Here is a 5,000-nt window from a genome sequence, read left to right on the forward strand (position 1 = left end):
ACTCATATCAGCATGCTGACCACACATATCAGCATGCTGGCCCTTCCCGTGGACTGTCCGTGTACTGATCCGTGTACTGATCTGTTGTAGGCACGGGTCGGAGGGTCGAACGGACGGACGGACGGACGGACTGATGGCCGTTCCGCGGTTCAGTCTTGCCTCGGATGGATGGTACTGGCCGGCTTATCTCTTGCTTGTGTTCGAACCTGAAACAGATAGGAACCTTTAGTGAGTTTTCAACAGGAACAAGAACAGAAACTAGATATGATTCTTTTGGTTTTTATGGAATTGGTTGAATGAAATCTAAAACAAAAGATAGAGAAAGGAGTAGATTGGCGGATGGGATCTGCTGCTGGACGTATGTCTCTCTCAGCAAGATGCCTAGGTCGGACAGGAAGATAGGTATGGATCCGGCTCTTGCTGGACGTATGTCTCTCTCAAGATTCGGACAAGGAATGGAATGGATCGAAGGACTCCACAAAGAACAATGGATCGGCTCTTTGATATGTCACACGGCTGCTCTCAATGTTTCACACAACTGAAAGACTTAGGGTTTCTTTGCTAAAGCAAAAACGATTTTCATAAAAGACTTAGCCGAAAAGTTGGCAACTACAAGGGTTTAAATAGATGTTCCTTACTGGACTTTAAAGCATAAAAGGGCCTAGATAAATGGCCAAAGTCTTAACCGAAATAAAATAAAGAAAACAATAGACCGGTCGCGGGTTGAGATGTCCGGATCAGAACTCATAGTATGCTTGCTTGTTGCCTCATTAAAACCTTTCGGGAAAACCCAGTGGGACAAAACCTCGATAAGGAAAAAGAGTACAACACATACTACTCCTTCTGATGGTCGGCTATATCTCTGAACCGGAAGCAAGTTGGTTGGATGGATTGAGTATGAAGGTGGAAATGGTCAGGCCGGCTTCATTCAAGCCGATGGAGGAGAACTGGCTCGATCCGATCGAGCACTCGGAATGGTCCGTCCCCTCGTGGGGCTAATTTGCTCTTCCTCTCTTCCGGAAACCGTTCTGGCCTCATGTGGAGCCACACCCAGTCGCCTGGTTGGAAGATAACTTCTGTGCGCCCCTTGTTGAGCTTTATCCGGTTCCTTTCAGCCTTCTTCTCCAAAGTCTCCTTGACTTGCCGGTGCATGTTCTTCACAAACTCAGCCTTTTTGTCACCACTCTGGCTGACTTGCATGCTGGTGGCAATGCGGCTAGGTCCATGGGCGTCTCTGGTCTAAAGCCATACACGATCTCAAAAGGGGAGAGATTAGTAATAGAGTGCCTTGCATGGTTATAAGCAAACTCAATGAAAGGCAAGCAACTCAACCAATTTTTAAGATTCTTACCCACCGTAGCCCTCAATAACTGAGAGAGTGTACGGTTTACTACCTCGGTCTGTCCATCAGTTTGTGGATGGCAAGTGGTCGAGAAAAGGAGCTTGGTTCCAAGATTTTTCCACAATGTCCTCCAGAAGTGGCTGAGAAACTTTGTGTCTCGGTCGGACACGATGGTACGAGGCACTCCATGTAAGCGCACCACTTCCTTGAAGAAGAGATCAGCGGTTTGGCTTGCATCATTGGTCTTGGAACACGGAATGAAGTGTGCCATCTTGGAGAACCTGTCCACTACAACAAAAATAGAATCCTTGTGTTCTATCTTGGGCAAGCCCAGCACAAAGTCCATAGACAGGTCGACCCACGGTGCAATAGGAATAGGTAAAGGCATGTGTAATCCATAAGGATGCGACCTGGATTTGGTTTTGAGACAGACAGTGCACTTGGCGCAAAGACTCTCGACGTAGCGCCTCATCCGGGGCCAATAGAAGTGGTCGGACAGGACGCTCAGAGTTTTGTCCCGACCGAAATGCCCCATCAACCCACCCCCATGAGCTTCTCTGGTCAGTAGATCTCGCATGGAACCATGAGGAATACACAGGCGTTTCTCCTTGAAGAGGAACCCGTCCTGCTAATAGAATGGACCCATGGCCCCCTTAGCCGTGTTACTGTAAAGCTCAGAAAAGTCAGGGTCAGTTTCATAAGACATTTTGAGTTGCTCAAAACCCATGATCTTAGCCTCCATGGTGGTAATGAGTGTGTGGCGCCGGGATAGGGCGTCACACTATGTTGTCCTTTCCCTTCTTGTACTTGATCACATAAGGGAAAGTTTCCACGAACTCCAGCCACCTAGCATGCCTCTTCTTGAGTGTGGTCTGGCCCCTCAAATGCTTAAGAGTTTCATGATCTGTATGAATAATAAACTCTTTAGACAAAAGATAATGTTGCCAAGTTTCAAGCGACCTTACTAGAGCATATAGCTCTTTATCATAGGTGGGGTAATTGAGGGCGGCTCCACTCAATTTCTCACTGAAAAAGGCCACTGGCCGGCCTCCTTGGGTCAGCACGGCTCCTATTCCTGTCCCTGAAGCATCACACTCAATCTCAAAAGGTTTATCAAAGTTAGGAAGAGTTAAAACCGGTGCATGTGTCAAGCTATATTTAAGCCTGTTGAAAGACTCCTCTTGGGCAGGGCCCCAAGCAAAGGTTACATTCTTCTTGATCACGGAGGTCATTGGGGCGGCAATGGTACTGAAGTCCTTCACAAATCGTCGATAGAAACTGGCCAGTCCATGGAAGCTGCGGATATGTCCGATCGTGGTCGGAGTCGGCCAGTCTTGTATCGCCTTGATCTTCTCTTCATCAACCTTCAGTCCCTGTGAACTCACAACAAAGCCTAAAAATACCAACTGATCAGTGCAGAATACACATTTCTTAAGGTTAGCATAAAGGCCTTCTTGCCTTAAGGCTTTCAAAACCTGCTCTAGGTGTCCCATGTGTTCAGTTAAAGACCTGCTGTAAATCAAGATATCATCAAAGTATACAACCACGAATTTACCAATGTAAGGTCGGAGGACCTCATTCATGAGTCTCATGAAGGTACTAGGGGCGTTGGTAAGGCCAAACGGCATCACCAGCCACTCGTATAGACCTTGCTTGGTCTTGAAGGCAGTTTTCCACTCATCTCCTTCCTTCATGCGGACTTGATGGTATCCACTCCTGAGATCAATCTTAGAAAACACAACAGACCCACTCAGTTCATCCAACATATCATCTAATCTGGGTATAGGGTACCGATATTTGATGGTTATGTTGTTGATGGCTCGGCAGTCCACACACATGCGCCACGTCCCATCCTTCTTAGGCACTAGTAAGACCGGGACCGCACAGGGACTAAGGCTCTCGCGGATGTAGCCTTTGTCCATGAGATCTTGGACCTGCCGCTCCAGTTCCTTGGCTTCCTCAGGGTTGACACGGTAAGCAGCTCGGTTTGGTAGTGGCGCGCCGGGTACAAGGTCTATCTGATGTTCTATGCCACGGACAGGGGGTAAACCGGCTGGAATCTCATCAGGAAAGACGTCCTTGTAACGTCCCATGAGATCTTGTACTACGTCCGGTACTTCAGGAGCTTCTAGACCTGCATAGCAACCTTCCTTAAAGATCATTAGTAGCACCTGTGTCTCACGTTGTAATGATTTAAGCACTTGTCCGGAAGTCATGTATAGGTTAGTGTTACTTACCTGGCCGGACTGCGTCATGGCCTTTTGCATATCATGAACTTCTTGAGGGCTGAGAGGTGCTAGGCTGTGCTTCCTGTTGTTGTGGACGAAGCTATAGATGTTGGTGCGTCCATGGTGAAGAGTCTCCTTGTCAAACTGCCACGGCCTTCCTAGAAGTATATGGCCGGCTTGCATGGGCACAACATCACACTTGACCTGATCTTGGTACTTGCCAATACTGAATGACACAACAACTTGTTCGGCAATCTTGAGTTCAGTCTCATCATTGAGCCATTTGAGACGGTATGGCCGAGGATGGGCAGTTTTTACCAGCCCTAGCTTATCAACAAGATACTTGCTAGCCACGTTAGTACAAGATCCGCCATCTATGATCAAACTACATACCTTGTGATCAACACTACATCTTGTGTGAAAGATGTTCTCCCGCTGGATGGTCTCTGGATCAAAGAGGGTACTAAGAGCTCTCCGGGTCACTAGCAGCTCGCCGGTCTCCGGGTAGTCGGTTACTTCTTCATCAGAGATCACTGCCGCGGCCTCTGCCTCATCTTGGGATTCATACTCGCCATCCCCCTTTAGGACCATCACTCGTTTGTTTGGACAATCCCGAGCGTAGTGGCCCTTGCCCTGACACTTATAACAAATGATATCACGGGTACGCAATGTTTGGGCTTGAGTCTTACCCTGCTCCGATTTGGATGCATTAGACGATTCAGCCTGGTTTGTCTTGAATCGGCTCTCAATCTCAATTGTCTTGCTCTTGTCGCCTTGCTTTGAACCTGGTTGAGTCCACGCAGGTTTGCTGCGGTTGGTGCTGGCGGTCTTGCGCTTGATGTGCTGCTCGGCTTGCGTAGCAAAGTGCAGCAGGTCGTTGAAGTCTTCATACTGTTGCCTCTCCACCTTGCGGGCAATGCGGTCTTGCAGCCCTTCCAGAAATTGGGACATCATTGTCTCTTCGGGCTCGTCGGTCTCAAGCTTATTCCTAAGTGCCTCGAACTCCTCAAAGTACTCCTCCACAGTCTTAGTTCCCTGCGTAAGTTTACGAAAACGTTTTAGCACATCACGCTGGTAGTAAGATGGAATGTACCTCGCGCGAAGCTTGGTCCGCATCTCGGTCCAATTACGCGCTCTCCACACTGGCCCGGACTTGGCAACGTCTCGATCCCACCACGAAAGAGCATTGTCCGTCAGCTGGGCTGCTGCTAGGGCAACCTTCTTGGCCTCACTATATTGGTAATAGTCGAAGATGTACTCCATGCGCTTCTCCCACACGATGTAGGCATCCGGATCAACCTTGCCAGCAAACGTTGGGGGATGAAGCTTAAGCGCCTTGCCTCCCAACCAAGGCTCTTCCTCCTCTCGGTCTCGACCTCCTCTACGGTCGCGGCCTCCTCCTACTTGGACCCGGGGTCCTCGCGCGTTCC

Source organism: Brassica napus, unplaced genomic scaffold, assembly GCF_020379485.1.
Source record: "Brassica napus cultivar Da-Ae unplaced genomic scaffold, Da-Ae ScsIHWf_251;HRSCAF=421, whole genome shotgun sequence".
NCBI lineage: Eukaryota > Viridiplantae > Streptophyta > Magnoliopsida > Brassicales > Brassicaceae > Brassica > Brassica napus.